The following is an 8,524-nucleotide window of genomic DNA, read 5'->3' as shown; positions in this document are numbered from 1 at the left end:
TGATCTTCCATGTAGGAAATATGAAAGAATGGACATGGAAACTCCTAGAACTAATAAGTGATTATAGCAAGCTTGCAGGATACAAGGTTATTATACAAGAGCCAATCACTTTCACATTTACCACCAATGACAAAGTTCACTTTGAAATTAAAAAACACGTTACCACTTATATGGGCAATTTCCCAAAATGAAATACATATAAATCTGACAAAATATGTACAAAACTACAAAACTCTAATGAAAGATATCAAAGAACTAAATTAATGGAGAGAAGTTCTAAATTAATGGAGAGAGGTCTAAAAAGACTCAATATTGTCAAGGTGTCCGTTCTCTCAAACTTGATCTATAGGTCCAGTCAAAATCCCAGCAAGTTATTTCATGGATACCTACAAACTGATCCTTAAGTTCATCTGGAAAGGGAAAGACCCAGAATAGTCAGCCCAATATTAAAGGAGGACAACAAAGTTAGAGAACTGACATTACCTTACTCCAAGATTTATTTATAAAGCTACAGTAATCAAGACACTGTGGTATTGGGATTGGCAAACAAATCAATGGAACAGAATAGAGAGCTCACAAATATACCCACATAAATGTAGTTAACTAATCTTTGACAAAGGTGCAAAGACAATAAAATGGAGCAAAGATAGTATTTTCAACAAATGATCCTGGAACAACTTAACATCTACATGCAAAAAAAAAAAAAATGAATCTAGACACAGACCTTACACTCTTCACAAACATTAACTTAAATAGATCATAGACTTAAATGTAAAATGCAAAAGCTATAAAATCCCTAAAAGATAGCGCAAAATGGTATGGTGATTCTTTTTTAGATACGACACCAGTGATGTAACCTATGTAAGAAGGAAATAATAAGCTGGACTTCATTAAAATTTAAAACTCTATGAAAGACACCACCAAATGAATGAAAAGACAACCAGACTGGGAGAAAATATTTACAAAAGATATATCTGATAAGGGACTGTTACCAAAATATACAAAGAACTCTTAACACTAAGAAAACAAACCTCCCAGTTAAAAAATAGGCTACAGACTTTAACAAGTACCTCACCAAAGAAGATATGCAGATGGCAAATAAATGTGAAAAATTTGAAAATATGCTTTATTTCATTAGGGAATTTCAAATTACGACAACATTGAGATACTACTATACACCTATTAGAATGGTCAAAAGCCCGAACACTGACAACACCAAAGGCTGGAGAGAATGTGGAACAACAGGAACTCTCGTTCATCGCTGGTGGGAATGCAAAACGGTACAGCTGCTTTGGAGGACAGGGTGGCAGTATCTTATAAAACTAAACATACTCCTACCATATGATCCAGCCAAATTAAAAATGCACATTTTGTCTCTGCCACAGTGATAGTAACAATTTTGCTAAATAAAGTACTAAGGACTCCCATGAGTTTTAGGATTAGAATATTTCCCTTTTAAGCTAGGAAGAATCAAACAAGACACAGTAGTACTGTATCAAGTTATCTTGTTTTAATTGCACAATAGACCCAGGAAGTAAGCACAATTATTATTTTTCCCATTCTACAGATAAAGAAACTGAGGCTTAAGTAGGTTAGGTAATTTGTCTCAGATCACAGATCTGGTAAGTGACAAAACCAGGCCTCTTTTCACTCTTTTCTTTTTAACTTTTTTGGAGTAAAAAATGCATAACATGAAATTTGTCATTTTAACCTTTTTAAGCACACAATTCTGTGGCATTAAGTACATTCACAGTGTGGTGCAACCATCACCTCTATCCATATCCAGAACTTCTTTATCATCCCAAACAGAAACTCTCTATCCATTAAATAAGAACCTCACTCTTTCCTCCTACTAGCCCCTGACAGCCATCATTCTATTTTTCTGTTTCTTTTTTTTTTATTTTAAAGATTTTATTTATTTATTTATTTGTCAGAGAGAGAGAGAGAGCACAAGCAGAGGGAACAGCAGGCAGAGGGAGAGGCAGGCTCCCTACTGAGCAAGAAGCCCGATGTGGAATTCATGACCTGAGCTGAAGGGAGATGCTTAACTGACTGAGCCACCCAGGCTTCCCTAGTTTTCTGTTTCTAAGAATTTGACTGCTCTATATACGTCATGTCAGTGGGATTATATAATGTTTGCCCTTTTATGTCTAGCTTATTTCAGAGCCTGATGTCTTCTAGGTTCTTCCATATTGTAGCATGTGTCAGAGTTTCATATATATATGTGTATATATATATGAATATATACATATATACATATAAATATGTATATATTAACATATAATTAATTAACATAATGTGTTATTATAATTATATATTATAATATATAATATTTATATATATATTATATATAATATATTATAATTAACATATGTGTTATTTGTTTCAGGGGTACAGGTCTGTGAATCATCAGGCTTACACAATTCACAGCACTCACAATAGCACATACCTTCCCCAATGTCTATCACCTAGGCACCCCATCCCTCCCACCCCCCTACCCTCCAGCAACCCTTGGTTTGTTTCCTGGGATTAAGAGTCTCTTATGGGGTCTCCCTCTCTGGTTTCATCCCATTTCAGTTTTTTCTCTCTTCCCCCATGATCCTCTGCCTTGTTTCTCAAATTCCACATATCAGTGAGATCATATGATAATTGTCTTTTTCTAACTGACTTATTTCGCTTAGCATAAGTTCCATCCACATCATTGCAACTGGCAAGATTTCATTTTTAATGGCTGTGTAATATTCTATTATATATATATATATCTCACATCTTCTTTATCCATTCATCTGCCAGTGGACATCTAGGCTCTTAACATAGTTTGGCTATTGTGGGAATTGCTGCTATAAACTTTGGGGTACAGGTGCCCCTTCAGATCACTACATTTGTATCTATGGGATAAATACCCAATAGTACAATTGCTGGATAATAGGGTAGCTCCATTTTCAACTTTTTGAGGAACCTCCATACCATTTTGAAGAGTGGCTATAACAGCTTGCATTCCCACCAACAGTATAGGAGTGTTCCCCTTTCTCTACATCCTCACCAACATCTGTGATTTCCTGACTTGTTAATTTTAGCCATTCAGTTTCCTTCTTTTTAAAGGCTGAATAATATTCCATTCCATTGCAATAATATTCCAATGTTATATGTATGAAAAATATTCTAATATATATTATGACATTTTGTTTACTCGTCCATGATGGACATTTGTTTTTACCTTTTGACTATTATGAATAATGTCTTTATGTACATGGGTGTAAAATATTTGCTCGAGTCCCTGCTTTCAGTTCTTTTGGGTATATACCTGGGAATGGAATTGGTGGATCATATGGCAATTTTATATTTAACATGTGGAAATGTTAAACATTTTAACAAATGTTACTTATTAAATGATAGTGTGCTAGGCATTTTATTATGTTGTCTTGAATCCTTGTACAATCCTAAGGTACAGTATCCCCAAGTTTTTTTCTGAAGAAATAGGTTCAGAGAGGTTAAATAACTTGCCAGGATGACACAGCTACTGAATGGCTGCTTAAAGATACAAGCCAGCCCTGTGCTCTTCTGAAGGACACTCTCATTGCCTGCATTGGTCTCATGGGTTGATTGTGTTTGTGGTGGACATTATTGGTGGTCTTACCAGTGGGCTGAAACACTTTTTCCTTGATAAATGAACCCTGATTTTGTCCAGCTAAAGAAAAGCGATATGGTCAGAGAGTGTGGGACTTTTCCCCTTCTAACCCAACGAATGACTGGAAACCAATTACAGCAATCTCATTTTCCTGCCAAGAAGATGTGAGAGGAACTTTGCTGAGCATTTTGGGAAATATTTTTATCTGATAACCCAAGAGAAGAGAAAAGAAATATCACCTCTTTTTCCTTCTTGTTCATACTGCTGAGAAAATGTGGTAGTTCCTAATAATTGAAGTGATACGAGGATGCAACTGGCTAGGAGGAAAGAAGGCCAAAAAACAGAGTAAAGATCATAGAAAGACTCTGGTTCCAGACAATCTAGATTTTTTATTTTTATTTTTTTAAAAAGATTTTATTTATTTATTTGAGACAGAGAGTGAAAGAGAAAGAGGAAAAAAAAAAAAAAAACCCAGCTGGGTGGGGAGAAGGAGAAGCAGACTCCCTGCTGAGCCCCAGGTAGGGCTCCACAAGGGGCTTGATCCCAGGACCTTGAGATCATGACCTGAGCTGAACGCAGATGCTTAACCGACTAAGCCATCCAGGTGCCCTCAGACAGCCTAGATTTTAATCCTAACTCTGCTGGCTTATTAGTAGTATGATTTAGAGTGAGTTAATTCATCTCTTTGTGCTTCAGTCACTTCTACTGTAAAGTGGAGACAATAGCAAACTCATTGACTTGTTGTAAGGACTAAATGAATTAATATGTATGAAGTACTCACCCAGCTAGTGTTAGCTGTTGTTGTTATTATTGTTGTTGTTGCAAAACAAAGTCCTTGGACACTCAGAGGCTGGTAGACATATAATCCCTGGAGTGGGATTCGCAATTATTGACAGTCTACCTTGCTTTCCTCTGGTAACACACAAGCTACTCAGGTACCATTTTGACTTTTTGGAACATGGCTACTTTTGCATTGTCTATACAACCTTTCATATTATCTTTCTGTAACACAAAAGAAATTACTGTCTACTGATAAGTTTCCATTTCCTTTAGGATAGAGTCCAAACATAACATACAAGACCCTTCGTGATCTGTATCTATCTCCTGTTTTCCTCTCTAGATAGCCTGTCATTCCCCACATTTACTCCGTGTTTCAGTCATGGCCAAAGACCTCATTCATTTAACAAATAGTTATGCATGCCTAGACAAGAACTGTGTAAGGCACTGGAGAATCAAGATATAAAAGTACTTTCTGCCTTCATGGAGCTTACATTATAAAAACATTTAGTTATGGGTTGCCTGGGTGGCTTAGTCAGTTAAGCCGCTGCCTTCGGCTCAGGTAATGATCCCAGGGTCCTGGGGAGTCTGTCTACTTGCTCAGCGGGGAGCCTGCATCACCCTCTCCCTCTGCATGAAGATCCCCCTGCTTGTGCTCACACATTCTCTCTGTCAAATGAATGAATAAAATATTTTTTAAAACCCAAACATTTAGTTACAATCATCAAAAGGGTTATGAGATAAAAAGTGCTGTGTGCAATAAAAACATATAATAGTGCAACCTATCAGAGCTCATTTAAGCCTCTATGACTTGACCTATGCTGTTCATCTGCTTGATCCCTTCTTTTTCCATCTGCCCTGCTCCACTTTTTCTGAGAAGCCTTTCTTGACTTGCTTGTTCTTCTGATGGACTCTCATAACACACATTGCTTTCACATATTGAAAGTATATTGCTTTCACAGAATTTATCCCGCTGTTGGTTTGCTTGGGTCTTTTCGTCCATCATTTCTCTATGTGTCTTTTATCTCTGTACCCCAGGGCACTAAAATAAATCTTTGTTGAATGAAGGGTATCCACTTTAAAAAACTTTTTATTTTGAAGTAATTATAGACTCAGAAGTAGTTGTAGAAATAATACAAAGTTCCTTGAGTACTGATCACCTAAGTTCCCCCAGAGGGAACATTTTACGTAACTATGTACATTATCAAAAGTAGGAGATTGACACTGGCACAATGAAATTAACTAGACTATAGACCTTACTCAGATTTTATCACTTTTGTATACATTAGTTTTAAGTAGGTATTATATATAGTTCTATTAAATGTTATTGTATATATTGATTTGTGATTACACCACCATCAAGATATAGAACTGTTCTGTTACCATAGAGAACTCCCTTGTTCTACCCCATAATAATGACGTCCATTTTAACTATTTTTCTCTGTATTATTACAGGGAAGCAAGAGGGAGAGGATATATTGCATAATAGCTCTGGAATGCACTGTCCCCTTCAGAGATGGCCCTGAGAACTTCCTCCCCCAAATCCAAGGTTTTTAAATAGGTTAGAATGTTAAAATTAACAATAATGTTTTAGGTTATTTTATCATCTTAAATGATTATGATTTACAACATTCAGAAATGGTTAAGCACAGAAAAGACTCACATTTAGAAAATTTATAGTTGCATCTTTTCTTTTTCCAAGAAGTATTTGTTTTCTTTTCTAGAATCATGACAATGTTTCAAATCCAGTCTTAGGAAGATACTGTTTCATGGTTTTTGGCATTTAATTAAAAGAAAATGCCTTGTTAACTAAAAAGGAGAGCTTGAAACAATGTCATATGCCTAGTTTTGGATATAGATCATGGGGGAGCTGCTGTACATTGCAGAAAAGTTAATGTAATCACTAGAAAATACTATTTATGATCTCCCTAAAGTAGACACTGTTAACTAGTTGTGATTGTTCAGCTTCCAAGCTGAGGGGTAGGATCTGTTTAAAAAAAAAAAAAAAGGTGGTGTTGATGCTAATAATGCCAAGCACATTATAATTGTTCTATAATAACAGCTATAGACAGAAAGCTAAACAAGGAGTCAGCGTCCTCTGACTGCAGCAAGCACCCCCCCCCCCGGCCCTTTTAAAAGATTTATTTATTTATTTTAGAGTGTGCGAGAGAGTGGGGGGTGGAAGGGAGAGGGAGAGAGAATCTCAAGCAGACTCCCTGCTGAATGTGGTGCCCACTGTGGGGCTTCTTACGACATTGAGATCATGACCTGAGCAGAAATCAAGAGTTGGAGACCTAACTGACGGAGCCACCCAGGTGTCCCTGTCTCCTCTTCTTGCTCAAATCTCCTCTGAGGCTTTTAAAGGGGGTAGCAACCTTGAGGGAAAAATAGCAAACAAATAGAAATATTTAAGGATAAAATGTTCAACCTGTCCTTTTTCTAGTTAAAACAACCAAAAGACTGGACTTCTAGCCTTAATCCAGTCTGCTAGCTCTCAGTGTTTGTTTGTTTGTTTGTTATAAATAATTTTATTTATTTATTAAGTAGGCTCCATGCCCAACATGGGGCTTGAATTCATGACCCTGAGATCAAGAGTCACATGTTCTACCAATTGAGTCAGCCCGGGGCCCCAGCTCTCAGTGTTTTAAATGTTAAAACCAGGGGCACCTGGGTGGCTCAGTGGGTGAAAGCCTCTTCCAGAGAGCCTCTTCGGCTCGGGTCATGATCCCAGGATCCTGGGATCGAGCCCCACATCGGGCTCTCTGCTCAGTGGGGAGCCTGCTTCCTCCTCTCTCTCTGCCTGCCTCTCTGTGTACTTGTGATCTCTGTCAAATAAATAAATAAAATCTTTTTAAAAATGTTAAAACTGATGCTTCAAGTATTAATGAACTAGCAGACTTCTATTTGTCTGATCCAGCATCCATTCCCAATGCTTTTCTGTCTTACAACTTTGAATTAGAGCTTGGAAAAACTTGGGTCTTCATAGCTGCATTTGGCCAAATTATGGTTCTAGACATTGAGATGCATATGGAAGTCTGCTGAGTTGGGGGTATGAGGTGTTGTCTTGAGAAGGCTTCTACTTTTTGAAAAAATAAAAATAAGCATAGATGGCTTAGGCCACTCCTTTCCCTATCTTCCTGTCTTCAGTAAAGTATGAAGGCTAAAACTGCTGTGGCCATCCTGCAACCACAAGAAATGTCAAAAGAATCACAGAAATTGTGGCTCTGCTGTTTTTGAGCTGTTGAAACCAGGGTAGCTGACTACATACAGATTTATGGGACCAAATAGTTTCTTAAGTCAATGCGATGAATTTTTTTTTAAATTTGCAGTTAAATGCATTCCTAACTGTACAGCTATTAAAATGGCACCTTTTTAGTCCTCTCTTTCATCCTCACAATTAGCTACACTTCTGTAGTGACTGATATAACTGTCTAATCACCCCAACTAGAAAACTCAGCCATACCCCACTTCTTATTTTCCCTTATCCTCTTATTAACCAAGTCTTGCTTATTTTATTTAGCTAGTTTCTTCTTCTTCTTCTTCTTCTTCTTCTTCTTCTTCTTCTTTTTTTTAAGATTTTACTTATCTCTGAGAGAGAGAGAGAGAGAGAACGTGCACAGCAGGGTGGAGGGGCAGAGGGAGAGAGAGAAGCAGAGTCCCTGCTGAGCAGGGGGATGGACTTGGGGCTCAATCCCAGGACCCTGGTATGGTGACCTGAGCTAAAGGCGGATGCTTAACTGACTGATGCTTAACCCTGGCCATCCAGGGGCCCATCTAGCTAGTTTCAAATCCATCTCTGCTTCACTATTCTCACTGCCCCTGAGTTTGGACACTCTCTCCATCTTCTGTCTGGGCTATTAACAGCTTCCTAACTAGTTTCCCTACTTCCAGTCTGATTACCCATCATGCTTCAGAATTATTTTTCTAAAATTTTATCAAGATATTCTGCTTAAAAATCATAAATGGCTCTTTTGTCTACAGGATGAAACACAAACTCTTTTTAAAATTATTTATTTATTTCTTTATTTTTAAATTAACATATAATGTATTGGGGGTGCCTGGGTGGCTCAATGGGTTAAAGCCTCTGCCTTCGGCTCAGGTCATGATCCCAGGGTCCTA

This window comes from Martes martes (genome assembly GCF_963455335.1).
Source record: "Martes martes genome assembly, chromosome: 11".
NCBI lineage: Eukaryota > Metazoa > Chordata > Mammalia > Carnivora > Mustelidae > Martes > Martes martes.
The sequence above is the reverse complement of the archived record's forward strand: the minus strand, read 5'-3'. Positions refer to the sequence as shown.